This window comes from Bombina bombina, chromosome 3 (genome assembly GCF_027579735.1).
Source record: "Bombina bombina isolate aBomBom1 chromosome 3, aBomBom1.pri, whole genome shotgun sequence".
In the NCBI taxonomy this organism is placed as follows: Eukaryota; Metazoa; Chordata; class Amphibia; order Anura; family Bombinatoridae; genus Bombina; species Bombina bombina.
Window position 1 is genome coordinate 1,135,161,996 of NC_069501.1, and position 16,532 is coordinate 1,135,178,527.

Here is a 16,532-nt window from a genome sequence, read left to right on the forward strand (position 1 = left end):
ATTCCTCCTTAATTATTTAAAGCTAATTATATGAAAAAAGAGGTTTATTACAGGAGACCCATGAGTAGTCTCTTGTCCTTCAGGACAACTTTCATTATCAACATTGACGTTTGAGGTCCAAGTGTGGCCTCCTGTGTACCTTGGAAGGTTTATTTTCTGATTGGCATGCTATCTACTCGCTGTTTATTAGAATTGTTTTTTAATGTTTCTTTCTGGTTTATTTTTTTCTATGGATTGGATATTGGGGGTAAGTCGTGCAGCGATGGCCAGCAATTTTAAATATATATGTATATGAATATATACATATATATGTATTTGTTAATATGTGTATATACACATAGTAACACATAAATATATATGTATATAAGCATATGCAAACATATTTACAGGGAACACACAGTGCCCATAGACCGCAATTTAAAGGTACTTTTCAGAGCCATTTTTTTTTCTAACACCCCACACCAGCAACTTTTTTAACCCCTAAAAACTGCATAGCGCAGTAGTTTTTTATGAAAAAATAAAAAATGCTACTTTTTTTCATAAAAAACTAAAAAAAAACTTTATTTTGGGGGCACTTTTAAAAAAATTGAGCACTAATTGCTACTGCAAGCTTGCCGTAGCCATGACCAGCCACTTGTTATGGCTGGTTATTTATCTTGTGCCCACGAACGGGCAATTTGTCCATTTGTGGTCTTGCTATAAATTAGCGCTGCACTTGTAATATGGCCCTTTATTGTTTAACCTCATGTAATAGATGATAAAGGATATCCAGCCAAATAAGACTTCCCTTCTAAGGTTGCTGCCAGTCATGACTACTCCTTCACCATATGTAAAGATATGTTGTCAAAATGGTGGAGCCATGCCTCTTCAGATATAAAGCTGCACCAGGAATTTGCTGCTTTTAGAACCAATCGGGAAACACTTGCTTTAAAGGAATAAAACCATTGTGCAATATTATCAACTTTTATGTAAGTACTAAATAGGATGTACTGACAAGATATCAGTGACCAAGCGTCTTTATTGGAATATATGGAATACAATCGAATATATGAAATCCAAGGCCAACCCAGAAGTTACAGCTTCACAAATTTACTAAAATGGAGAGAAATGCTCAATGTTTTTCAGCAGTTATACTGCCTTTCTCAAAAGCTAATAAAAACACTTTTGCACTCTATTTAAATCAATATAACTCCTCCTACTCAGTCTTCAGTAACTCTTAAAGTTCCAGAAAGTGGTTTACATTGGAGTTTCACTTCTCAAAAAGCGGTAAATATAAGACCTTTATTTAATGAAAAAACTTTATAATCTAAAATATTCCACTTCTATCATTGAAGTTTTCCTTTGACAATGCACAATCTGAAAATAAAGTAGATATTGCACACATTTCAAAATAGAACCTATACGGATAACAGCCTATCAGCAATTAAAGGAAATCTGATCAGACTGTTGTATAATTCTATCTCAAATATGGAGGAATATTTTTTTTATTCAATCATTTATTTAATTAAGATAGTCTCAAATAAAGTAAAAATAATATGAGGACAAAAAACGCATGTGGATATTGTGACTTATTTACTGATTTATTCATGAGTAAAACGTTAAAAAACTCAACACAAACTTTTTCTTAGTAAAGATGCTTTTGACATAATAATTATTTTAGAAACCATAATCTTTTTTTAAGTTTCTACTTCAACTTTCTTGGAAATGTATTTAAATGTTATAAAAAAAACGGATTAAAAGCCCTTATGGAGAAGTATATTTATCACATACGTTTGATAAATAAAACGCAGCTGTTCTATAAATATCAAAACATTCATTAAAAGGTGATTTCAAACTACAATAATCTCCCTCTCACAAAATGGAAAAGACTTAATCTAATGATTACTTTAAAACAGATAATCAGTTAGTTCAAATTATAACAATGTTGTGAAAACTGATAAATAACTGACTCAAGAATCCTGGGCTGTACTTTAGCTGGCACAGTTTCCCAGCTGTACGTCCTCTGTTCTTTTCTTTAGTGAATAAGCCATAAACATCTGTTGCTGTATATAAAGTACATCCACACCACAGCCTTAGATGAGCATATATCTCAAGCTTCTAAAATTGCTTGCTAATCACACACTTGTTCTATTTACCGGAATATCATAACTTCATACTGTAGTGTATATAAATGCAGCCTGTTGCAGGATAACTTAGTCATTTCAGAGTAACGGAATAATAATGATCTCTGCTGAACAGTGCTTAATTTTCTTTTAAATGTGAAACCATTCATAAGCAACACTAATGTCTATAGACAGACAATTGGTCTAAAATGAAGTATTCACCATAATTGCAATTGTAGAGTGTCTGAATACATCATTGTGCCAGTCAGGCTTGGTTGTCTGAGCATTTTGGCAACATATTGAGAATACCAATACAGCTGCATGTTCTACGTACTGTTTATGAGATGTCTGGATTAAAATACTGTCTGTCTAATGAGTAAGCTACTTTCACAGTACCGTACCATCCTTCAGACCCATTATTTGGTTTAAACTTTGGAATTAAGATAATGTCAAAACATATGTAATTAAAAAAAGTTTACAAACTTTTAAGTTGCTGCTAAGCATGGACAGAATGTAGTCAGGATGAACATTGAATACTTATTTTATCAAAACACATAATAAAGATAAATTGTTTGAAAATATTTTCCTGTAATATTTTAAACTATTTTTACTGTAATATTTAATACAAAATCCAAACAAAAGGAAACATGCAAATGTATTTGTATTTTTTGTATTAAGATCATGAAACATACATCCCAATGCGGAATTCTATTAAACAAAAAAACCTTAAAACATTACAATCTTAACCAGTATGTTTTGTGCTAAAATATGGCTTCAAACTTTGTCAGATATCCAAAAGGAAAAACAGAATCACATTTGAAATGCAAATATGAATAAAATTATTTTGGGGATTTACACATACACATTCCCACCCACGCACACACATTCACACCCACCCACACACATACACACACACACACACATATATATATATATATATATATATATATATATATATATATATATATATACACACACTGTATATATACTGTATATATATATATATATATATATATATATATATATATATATATATATATGCTATGTCATGGAGAAATTTCTTCATTTATTCATAAAGCTTTAGTTTCCCAGTTCTATAGTATACTAATTTATGCAAATATAGGCTAATAAGCAAGTAACCCTAACTGACGTTACACGTTCACCACCATAGATTATGTTTATATAACAAAACTGGGTTTACATAGACATCCAGCAGCAGGGTCGTTATTTTAGGGTGAGAGAACTAGGCAGCTGCCTGGGGCGTGCCTGGAGCACTAGCAGGAATTAATTTCATAGAAGCAGCAAATAGCACAGCAGAATCATACTCCCTTATTTGTTGAGGAGTAGGAGTTTGACGCCTGACTGAGACATGTAGCAGTGAAACTGAGAAAGTTTAGAGAGCTAGGGTACACAAAGACAGAGCTATCCAGCTTCCTCCCTTTACTTAGGTGGGCTAAGCAGGATGAAGCTGCAGACTGAGGAGCACTTTTCCATGTACCATAAACATACTTTACTAATCAGTGCCCTTGCAGATTGCACAGAATCCAATACATGTTAAACTAAGGGAACTTGCCTACTTTAAATTTTCAGGATTCTTTTGAAATGTATATACACACATTTACTTAAGTGGTACATGTCCTCAAAAAAAATTCTCACATATCTGTAAAATGATTCAGTTTTTGTACTGCGTCAGATTTTGTAGGCTTAGCTTAAATTTCCAGGATCTCATCTGCAATTGTGTTAATGTCATACATGTATTAATTTTAAAGACTTTTAATAGTATTTAAAATATCTTGTCAAAAGATTGGTCTTGTCTATTCATTTTTATAATTTCTAAAAAAAAAAAAAAGAAATCTGAAAGATTATTTGAAGTCATAAATTTTATGACTCCTTATTATACATTGCAATTCTGATTTTTTTTTTAAAGGGTTATTAATAACCTAATGCATAGTTGTTTTACAAATGGACATGCATTTTTAAATAAGTAAGGGTACTTTTCCATTAATGGAGCATCACTTTGGCACAATTCAATCTTGTTCGGTTATTGCCAAAGTACAGTAGAAGCTGAAATTCCCCCTTCTCCACTCTCATTGTTGCCTCTGCCTGGGGGATTCAAGGAGTGCAAAGTGTCAATCCACGAGTTTTACTTGGGGTGGATGCCAGAAGATCAGCGGTGCTCTGCATCAATCCTCTGTCATCCACCCCAAGTGAAATTCGTGGATTGATGCTTCGCCCCCCTTGAATCTCCCAGAGAGTGGAGATGGGGGAATTTCAGCTTCTACTATACTTTGGCAATAAAGGACAAAAAATATATAGCATGATTTGCTGGCAGTGGCAGTTCAGTAATGGAAAAGTACCCTAAATTATTTGTTATTAGAAGGAAATATATAGCATAAATTATCTAGTAGTTCAAAGATATTAATAAATAGTTAAATGTCAAAATCAAGTAGTTCATAGTTAATAAGAAATAGTTAATAGTTATTAGGTTTGATTTTTAAATAGTTCATAAGATATAGTTAACAGTTATTAGGTTAGATTTGTAAATAATTAATAGTAAGTATTTCATAGGTTGTAGGATATACAGTAGTTGTTAATAGTTAATATTTTGCATACCTTCATCCTTTTTTCCCCTTCTGCTCGTTTATGTTTTCATCTATGCAAATATAATATTTTAAACTAAGTGTTAAATACCAAAATTCCATTCACAAATAAAAATATACATATATGTCTATATATATGAATAGATTTATATTTTTATTTGCTAATGTTTCACATTTTACATTATAAATAGTTAATTTAATATCAAGTTACCTGAGGAATCCAATACCAGTATAGTGAAGTCTTGAAAAATATTGTCATAATCCAGAGTGTCTGAAATATAAATTAAACAATTTTTGTAGCCAAAAGATTTGTACATAATTTGACAATGGACATTTAAAAAAAAAAAAAGGTTCTTACCTGTTAAATACTCATCTTCACTTTTAAAAATATTTTTCAATATTTGAAGGATGGAAGGGGAAAAATATGAATCTGTTGCAACATGTCAGAAACTGGATTTTCCATGTACCATAAACATCCTTTTCCTACATGAAAAGGTTCAGAAAATCTTTTTCATACTGTTAAAATTTTGGTCATCGAATTTTCCATTAATGTTTTCAGCTTTTTAAATGTGTGCAACTGTTTTTTATTCCTTAAAAACTTCCTTTTGGTGTGGGAAATCTTTTTCTGACACTGCGGAACAGATTTCTCATTCTACACAGTCAAGTTGACAATATCTGCGGTATCACTCCACATGACATCCCTTTAATTTGTTTTCTTCCCCTTCCCAATCCCATTAGGTAGATATAATGTGGATCTAAGGCGGCCAAAAGCATATCATTTTCTTTCAGGATAACGAGTGATGCCAGCCTGGCAATATTTTTCAAGACTAATGGAATTTAAGGAAGTGGTTCATTTTATATTTTTTTGTCATACAATTAGTAAAATGTGTTGTAAAATCTCATTGGCTGTTAATACAGATGATAATTGTATTTTTGGTGAAAAAGAACTGAATTATGTTTGATGTGTGTTCTGTTAAAAAAAATTGCAATTGATTATAAAGTGTGTCGCAGTTAGAATTGAAAATGAATTTAATTACATTATGCATATAACAGATACCTATAGACTGACCATATACTTTATAAGTGAAGACAACAAAAGACTCCATACAAATTTAGCTATGGATTATAAAACCACAAAATAAGAACTACAGATGATTTCAAGCACATCAAAAATCAGGGGGGGGGGGGAATGCTTAATGAAATCATGATCACTAGTATTATTGGGACTTTCTTGAGAAATCCTTACATCCAATGATTTTAGCAGATGCCTAGTTGATGTTAACTATAAGGCTTAAAGGATGAAGTATGGCATATTGCAGAACTGAATGTATACAGCATTTTTATCTTGGTTTTGGTGGTGGTGGAATTTTTACTCCTAAGTAAACAATGTTGTGTAACCATATTTTCTTGTGTTTTAATAAAAATATTCCAGTGGTACAAATACGTAAATAAATGTTCCAAAATGATAATACATCTGTGTCTTTATTTGTGTATGTTTATAATAATGGGACCTTTTTAAGGACAACAACTTAAGGTATAGTGTAATGCATTTCCTTTATGTGATTGCAGTTTGCTTTAAAGCAGCTGCAGTGTCTTATTTTTTAACAAAAGAAAAGTATTTGCCTATATCTTGTAATTTGAATAAAGTATTTTAGTAATTCATAACACTATGATAATGTTTAAATATTTAAAATAATTAAATTCAATGTAATAGAACTAAATTAAAATGTATAGTAAGATGTGTGCAATTATTCTAGTACACTGTCCCTTTAAACACATCCATCCAAAGTAGTGGCCTATGTATTTATATAGAGGTAATTTCTTTGTGCTTTATAGCAAATGTAAGAGTAAAAACTCCATTCAAGATTAACATATCGATTACATAAACATATTTATATGCGCACAGTGTGAAAATGTTTGGAGCAATGTTCACGCATTCTAAAGAAATCTCTATTAACATGTGCACATGAAGCTATATTTCTGTATTTTTTTATGTTAACCTTCTAATATTCGCATACGTAATGTAATCAAATTATTCAAAAGTATTGCACATGTAATTGCTGTCTAAACAGTTGTTTGTTTGCAAACTACATAATGCCTCCACCATGTTTAGCACGTAATCATTATGCAAGCACACTTTTATGCAGTAGTTTCCAACATGACGTTTGATCAGTGTACTAATCTCAGTAGCAGTGTTCTGAGTTTCCCATGTTTCAGGGTGTGCATATGGTAACATGCATTGTGCCCCAGGACAGCACACATATATTGAGGCTGGAGATTGCTATTCCTGTTCCCCTCTGTACACCCTGCAGCATGTATAAGTCATAAGTGTCTATAAAAACGTGGACGAGGTGTCAACCCTAGTCACACTCCCGCGATCATTATAAACTGTGCTAAAGATATAAATCCAATCAAACTGACCGTTATCCTTTCTACTCTATAATTACATTTTGTATATGCATATGGACATGGTAGACGTGTTAATATTCAATTGTTCTAAGTGGTTTTCCAACAGATTAATGGTTGTCACTATTTTAATTAATTAGTCTGTTTTAATTGAAAAAACATTGTTCATATTCCCTCAATTAATGATGTCACAGCCCAAGCAGGCCTTTGAGAGCATAAGTGGTGTAGTGTGAATACGATATTGTGGAAAATCTTCTCACAATAATATATGCTAAAACATAAATGGCACAAGGAAGTGTTATTTTTACTTTCAACTTGTAATCCCATCCAGAAGCACCATGTGCAAGGTGCGTAGGGCCGGATTTACATCTCAGGTGCCTGTAGGCACAAAAACCTGAAGCGCCCCCAACCCCCCCCCCCCCCCAAAAAAAAAAAAAGAAAAGTGAAAAAAAAACAGAGGAATTTTTTATTATTATTATTTAGGACAACTAAAAGTAAATATTAGATGTAAAACATTAAAGTTTAAGGTAATTACATTTTCCCTTTTATGGAGATACACAAAAACATACACCAATTACAATATTTGTTGTAATGGAAGCTACACCAAAAATCAATATTCACTTAACTCAAATGGCCATACAATTTAAACCGACTGTTATCAAAAATGGATGGAACATACACCTATGAAATGTATTGCAGATATCTCTGGTAATTTCTTTTGTGTATTTATTGACAGAGGCTCCACAGGACTTCTTCAGCCTCTTGGGGTTAAATTTTGTACCCCTCAGTCACCCCCCTTTATGGCCCCTTGGACAAATAATTCTGCATTAGATAGATCAATTTGCAAATAAAATACACTGACTTACTTACAGTTAAGTTTTTTGTTACTTACTCCTATGAGATTTTCCAGCCACAGTATATGCAAACACAGCAGCTTGTCTGACCCCTCAAACACAGCCTCATTAATTGTGTTTTATTCCTTGTATGTGTCACAGGGAGTCAATGATATTCCTTGTTCAGAACTATATTACAATTAAAAAACAGAAAATATGCAGCAAAGTGCAAAATTCATAGCTGGATCTGTTCATCTATTTTTCACGCTCAAATATATTTGTATATATGTTAGAGTAGGAATTTGATTAAAGTGTGTGTGTACATATATATATATATATATATATATATATGTGTGTGTGTGTGTGAATAATATACACACAATCACACACACACACACACACATATATATATATATATATATATATATATATATATATATATATATATATATATATATATATATATATATCAGAAAGTCAAATAGCTTGTAGCCCAGCACTCCAACCAGGTGGAGCAGTCACAAGCTGGGTGCAATCCTTATAAGGAATAATTATAGAAATCAGCACAGAAGAAGGGCACTCTCAGGATTTGTAAAAAGCAGAATATTTTCTTTATTCTTAGAACATTAATACATGGTCAATACCATGTATTAATGTTCTAAGAATAAAGAAAATATTCTGCTTTCTACAAATCCTGAGAGTGCCCTTCTTCTGTGCTGATTTTTATATATATATATATATATATATATATATATATATATATATATATATATATATGTATGTGTGTGTGTGTGTGTGTGTGATTGTGTGTATATTATTCACTTCCTTCATTACATTTTTCCTGTAATACATTTACCATTAAAACAAATATTTAACTTGTATTTTTAAATGTGCTTGTGTATGATGTTGTATCTGAATTTAAAAAATCTAAAGAAAAACCTATTTATGTTTGAATATTTTTTATTGATTTAGAATAATAAACAGTTACAGAAGTACCTTTCTCTTCATTGTTCTCCCTCATCGCATGCTTCAAAGAGTAGGTTTACAATATTAAATCTCTATAGAATAAATGATTCAGGTATTAAGTATTATAACAAGCTATGAATTTCTAGTAGAATGTGGATATCCAAGATAAATCGACAATTAAAGAGTGTTAACAGGCTAGCCAGCAACAAGAGCAGAAGCAGTTTGCAGCAGCTCTGCACAAATATTATTAATAACCGGCTACAAAGGCGATATATTCAGCTGAATTTGTCCTAATCTCAGCCTTGGGGCACTTGTGTGGTGAGGAGGATCACTTTATACGAAAGTTTGCAAGCTTTGAGGAAGATCGTAGAGGGCCGGTTGTCCCAGATCTAAGGGCTTCATCGGACATATGCCTAAGGATTGGAGTAAGAGACCACTACTTTTATCCCCAATTATTGTTTAAATAAGACACAACAGCCCAGAGATCCCAGAGCTAAGCAGCAGTAGTCTAACAGCAACCGGAGGTGAAATACAGTTAGGACACATTTGGAGAGATTGCTGGCTTGTTCAGGGGACTTGCAAATCATAACTATTTTATAGACTGTGTGGCAAGAGGATACAGGAGAGGGGCTTGTGGCGGGAAAGTCGCCATTTTTTCTCAGGCCTGCTCATAATACTTCTATATCAACACCCTCATAGTTTGCAAGAGTATTTATAGTGGCTGGGGTGTTCATTTAATAAAACTCTTTATATTCTCATTGAAAATACCTCTATTCTGATGGCCTGTGCAACATTATAAAGTGCCACAATACAGCAGCTTTGAGTTCTTGGAACTTTGAAAAATCTCTATCTCCCCCCCCCCTTTCCTGCCATCCTCTGTGGTGGTGGGTCATATCCCCAATTCCTTGCTCCGTGATCGTCCTGTGAGGACAAAGCCCCTGGGGAGAGAGAATATATGGCAGGACAAGCCTAAGTAATTTACAGTACCTGAAAGGAGTGTTTGCTGCAGTTAAAGGACTTTACAGACACTGGTGGCTCCCTCCCCAGCCCTGCAGGAGTTAGTTGGGCTTGGGATGCCAAGGGAGTAGCATTCAATAAGCCTCAAGAACTGGCACCCTCTAGGTACATGCTGATTCATATGCTGCAACCTGTTGTATATATTGACATGGAGCTGAATTAAAAGCATATTCTACAGGCGGACTGAGTGGGAACCCTTTCCTATGCATCTATAATATTTGCACTGAATGGTGTGGCTGGCCGGCCGCTTTGTCAATAATGACTGATTTCTGGCTTTTGTTACCTGCTGTGATCCACCTAGCCTGACATGATGAAAGGAAGAAATCAGTCAGTCAAAGACTGTCTCTCTAGATCTCAGCTTAAAAAGAAACAAAGTGTGGGGGAATTATCTGGAGATGCAGATTCCCAGCCATCCTCCCCAAAAAGCCCCCATATAACTGCGGAAGGGGGTATACAGAGTGGTGATCTCCTATTGCAGATTAAGCAAATGTTTAAGGAAGAGATGAGGGCAGCTCTCTCAGAATTAAAACAGGACATATCAGAAATTGGAGATAGGATGGCAACTTTGGAAGATAAAATGGATGATATTGCGGAAGAAATACATAATTTGCAAAATGTTATACAAACACAGCAGGAGCAGATACAGAGGCTGGAGGATGCATTGGAGGATCTGGAAAACAGATCCAGAAGATCTAATATTAGAATTCAAAATCTGCCAGAATCTTACAACAACCTACAAGATACTTTACTAAAGCTATTCCAACAGTTAGTACCAGATACAGATCCTTCATTGTTTCTAATGGACAGAGCACACAGGGTGCTGGCTAGACCACCTACAACAGCGACAGCAAGAGATGTGATCATCAAGTTACATTACTATCATATCAAAGATAAAATCATGCAAGCAGTACGCAATGTCTCTAAAATAGCATTTGAAGGTCATACCTTGCAGCTATTCACAGATCTCTCGCCAACTACCCTTAGGAGGAGAAGAGAGCTCAAAGCAGTGGTCTCGGTATTAGTCAAGGCACAGATTAAGTATCGCTGGGGTTTCCCATTCAAGCTCATATTCATGTATGAGAAGTCATCATACTCTTGTTCATCTCTTTCGGAAGAACAAAGCATTCTGGAGAAACTGAAGCTAGAGAAAACAAACGAAGCAGAGTCATCTTCCCCAAAGCCTCAACGTAAAGCGATCATGAAAGATTGGACATTTGTAGGCAAGAACAGCAAAAATGCTCGGAATCAAGAGAGCCCTACTTGAGGAGAGCAGTTGGGGACACTTCCAATATCCAGCATTGATTTTTCAACTCTAATTCTACATGAGTGGAAAACCCAATAAAGAGTGACTAGTGCTGTTACTTTTCATTCAGTTCACTGGTTCAGATGGGAGTCCCTTGCGGACTTCAGTTCATGTTAGCTCTCTTGCTGGACCGTTACCCTTGTCTCCCCTTTCCCCTTTCCCTTCCCACTGAGTCTGCTAACAGTTTTTCTTACAGGTTTTTTCCTGGTTGTTTTTTGTTTTCATTTTGTTATGTTCTCAAACCCGGATGTCGGGGTACAAATATTGTTGTTTGTGTATTCAGTTCTACAGTTTAACATTATTGTTGGCAATGTTTATTGTTTTTTACTCGGCAGGTCAAGGTCTACCAAGTCGCTGGTTTTCAGGTTCCGTATGTATCAGAATGTGTTCAAGATTCATCCCGTATATTGTTTATTGCATGCAGGTTCTCGTCCCTTGGTGGGGAGAGATGTACTATGGTTATTTAAAGAAATGTTTAGTACTGTACACATGTTGAGAGCAGATATTAACCGTTACACATATGTCACTTAAGGTGCTTACGCATAATGTCAAAGGTCTTCATTCCAATGTAAAGAGGCGTAAAGCCATTAGCATGTATAAATCCCTAGGGGCACACATTATTTTCATGCAGGAGACACATTTTACCAAGACAGCAACTCCCAAATATTGGGACAGAGCGTATTCATTACAGTATCATGCCACTTGTAGTAAGAAAAAGTGTGGCATCTCTATACTTATGCACAGTAGTATAAATTTTCAGGAAGAAGAGACTTTTATAGATGCACAGGGTAGATAAATAATTCTTAGGGGTAAAATCCATGACACCTCAGTTGTAATAGGTAATATCTATGCTCCTAATGAATCCCAAGCCCCCTTCTTGGCCAAGCTTAGCAAGTTACTGAAGTACTGGAAACAGTATAGGCTAATCATTGGAGGGGATTTTAACACAGTGGTAGACCCTGAAATGGATAGATCGGGGACGAGATCAGTATCCCAAACACAGAAATTCAGAAAAGTACTATATGATTTTTTGTTAGATCACAACCTTTTAGATAGCTGGAGAGTACAGAATGGAAATAATAGGGACTACACCTTTTATTCCACAGCCCATAAGGTTTATTCGCGAATTGACCATATTCTTGTGAGCCAAATACTAGCCCCATTAATTGTGAAATCAGACATAATAGTTAGCACTTGGTCGGACCATAATGTGGTTTTAACTACACTTTCAGGATTAATAGATCCGCTTAGAAATAAGAGCTGGCATTTAAACTCTTAGACTTTCTTAGAAGGGAAATTGGAGTTTTTATTGGATCTAATCAACAGTCAGTAGAAAACCCTTCATATGTATGGGGAGTGCTTAAGGCCTTTATGAGAGGCTTATTAATTAGAGAATCTAGCTCCAAATTAAAAGCAGCAGATGCTTATGGTGAGAGGCTAAAGGAAGAAATTAAGCAACTACACAATCATCACTGCGCCACTCAGAATGCAAATACACTTAAAAGGCTAAATAGTAAAAGGGAGGAATTAGATAAACTGTTGTCCCAGGAAGCATCTAGATCCTTAAAACTTATTGACACACAGTATTTCATCCACGCTAACAAGCCTGACAGAATGTTAGCTTATAGGTTGAAAGATACGACTAGGCTCATAACGATCCCCCAACTGCAGAAGCCGGATGGTTCTACCACTAGTCATCCTCAAATTATAGCAGACACCTTTGCATCATTTTACCAATCATTATATGCACTCCCCCGGGGGGACAGGAATCCCCAACAATTTGAAAACTACCAGGAATTTTTGGGCCATGACGATTTGCCTAAACTAGACACAGAAGATTTAGATGGGCTAAACGCACCTATCACATTAGCTGAAATTAGACAGACAATCAAACACCTTAAAATCAACAAAGGACCTGGTCCGGATGGATACACCGGTATTTTTTATAAGACATTTCTAGACGAATTAGGTCCCTTATTGGTGAACACCTTTAACCATATGGTAACAGGGGGATATATCCTGAAAGAATTCCTACTAGCTCGAATCTCAGTAATTCCAAAGCCGGGCAAAAACAAGCAACACTGCAAAAATTCTCTGTTCCTTTCTCTGGACACAGAGAAGGCATTCGACCGTATCTACTGGGACTATCTTGATAAGGTGTTGGATGCATTTGGCATAACGGGAAACTTTAGAAAAGCGATCTCTACGATATATTCTCATCCCTCAGCTTTTGTTAAAATTTCAGGGTATAAGTCAAGACCCATTGAAATTGCAAATGGTACTAGACAGGGATGCCCTCTCTTTCCGCTTCTATTTGCCCTGTGTATCGAACTTTTAGCGGCTAGCATCAGACGGAATGTAGATATTACAGGCATACCTATAAAGGCTAAAGAATACAAAATCAGTCTTTTTGCAGATGACATTATTCTCTCGGTTACAAGGCCACTTATTTCTCATCCAATACTGTATACCATTATAGATAAGTTTGCTGCAATATCAGGCTATAAAATTAATAAGGATAAGTGTGAGGCTATTAGTGTAAATTTGCCAGCACACACTAAAAAACTCTTAGAGATTAATTTCTCTTTCTCATGGGCTGAGAGGGGAATGAGGTACTTAGGAGTGATGCTTACAAATAGGACTGAAGATCTGTATCAATTAAACTACGTGCCCTCGATATCGCAGATTAAAAACTTGCTACGGAAATGGGAAAAGTTGAAAATCTCGTTATATGGCAGAATAATTGGTATTAAGATGACAATTCTCCCAAAAATATTATATCTATTTAGGTGCTTACCAGTCTCTGTGCCATCCAAAATGCTAACACAACTCCAGAAAGATGTAATTTCGTTTATTTGGCAAGGTAAAAGAGCAAGAGCTAATAGACAAACTCTTTGCAGAAGCAGAGGAGGGGGAGGGATGGGATTACCAGATTTTCTAGCGTATTACCACGCGGCCCGGGTGGCTCAGACTGCGTTATGGCATAATAAGGTTGATAATATTCAGTGGGTACGACTAGAGTCAGATATGGTTGGGGTGGAGCCAATTTATAAGCTTTTATGGACTAAGAGAGCTCATAGGCCTGACATATGGAAAACTTTTGCAGCAGTAGCACATTCTGTCTCGTTATGGAACTTTTTGTCCACTAAATTTAAGTTAATTTCAGATACTTCTAAGGCAATGCCACTAATAACACTTTCTACTACACTGGACGTGGGGCTTCAAAATAAGTGGGCCAATAGGGGTTTGTACAGAATTGCTGACACCTTAAGGGGACAGAACTTTATGGACTTTAACACATATGCTAGCCTCAATGAACAAGATGGACCCAGTTGGTATCAATATCTTCAGTTGAAGGCAAGAGTTAACGAGGTGATAGGTAACTCATACAAAGGGAACACCACATACTTGCGAATTTGCTTAGTTAGACAGAGAATGAGAGGGACTATTACTGGACTGTATGCCGTTTTTAACTTTTCACTAATGACTCATAAGCTCCCTTTTATGCTAAAGTGGGAAGAAGAATTTCAATTTATATGGTCATTAAAAAAAATGGAATGATGTATTGTTTAGGGGACCCTCCTTTTCTATATGCGCTCATTTAAAAGAAAATTATAAGAAGACTGCTTTTCGTTGGTACTTCCACCCCTCAAGACTTCATAAATTGGAGATGAGTAATAGAAAATGTCTGAGAGGGTGTGATGAGCCAGGTACCTACTCACATATGTGGTGGGATTGCCCACGGGTAGCAAATATCTGGGTCCAAACCTTTAATCTATTGGGCAACATTTTTGGGCGCACTTTAAGAGTGTCAGCCTCTCAAGCCCTTCTGCATGAGCCTATTCCAGGGTTTAACAGGGCACGTAACAAGTTTATTTTTACCATCTTTACTATAGTGAGATTAACAATTGCCCAGTACTGGAAAGTTGAGATCCCTAACTTTCAGATTATCCTAAATAAAATTGGATACTATTACCAAATGAGTAACAATGCAGCTATCATGCTTGACACTGAAAAACAGTTTGTCTCTGTCTGGGAACCATGGATAATGTTTTCTGAAGCCAGAGTTGTTGGTTGATAACCCAAGGTTCTGGGAGTATTTATTGTTTAATGAGTTTGGTTCATAACGTGATCTGAAATGTACGGTAAAATTTATTGCTGTTTAAAAAAATGACATGCTGACCTGCCGAGACTTGCCTCAATGTATTTCAAGTTCTGTTGATGTGACAAATGCATTTACTTTGTTATGTAACTAATAAGAAAAATTAAATAAAAGCCATTTCAATTAAATAGTGTTAACAAAGTCTTGAGATCACCTAATACCGGCGATGCTTAGTCCATACATCTTCACCAATATCAGGCAAACTCTCCCAAAAATTGCGCCTTCGTAATATCTGGTTCTGTAATTATCTCATATTAAAATATAACAAAACATTTGTGTAATCCAGGATTAACAACTCTGTCTAAAGGTAGCCTAGATTTGAAGAGTACAACATTGAGAAGAGATGAGGTTGAGAAGATTGGGTTAAAGAAGGGTAACAGGGGTGGGGAGGGAAAGTGACGACACATCGTATGTTGGTTTGTGCTATATGTACATCAATTGGTGAAGGTTTTTATAGCTGTATTGACCACCTAACAGTCCTATGTATCTAAAACTCCTTTACTAATCCAGTAATACCACACCGCTTGGACAACTTCCTTATTATCTAGAGTATTCGATGCCAACTCATACAATCCAATCCAATATACATACACTATGTATATCTCTGTCCAGGTCGGGCTACCAGTTTTCCAATGTCTAGCTATGCATGTCCTCGTGACTGTGCAGAGTATCTTAATAAATGTGTTAATATGCTTATTATATATACTGATATGTTCATGTAAAAGAGCCTGTTGGATTGTGAGATCGATAGTTTCATCCAGGATTTGACTGAGGAAGGCAGATAGCTGTCTCCAAATCCCTGTGACTTCCCTACAGTCCCACCACATATGTCTGTATGTTCCTATCTCTCCACATCCCCTGTAGCAAAATATACTCCCCTGCGCATGCATATGAGCCGTTCTTGTGGGCGTTAGGTACCAGCGGTAGATAGTCTTGGTGACATTTTCTTTAAGATCTACACTTATAAGCCCTTTTTCTGCATTTTGGAATATTGTTTCCCACTCCTTGATGTCTTTACATATAGATAGTTCTTTTTCCCATGCCAGCATAATAGAGTTTTTTGTAGTAGTCTGTGAAGCCAGTATTGGCTATATATAGGATGGAAATGGTATGTTGATTACGGCTTTCTGATTTACAGAAGTT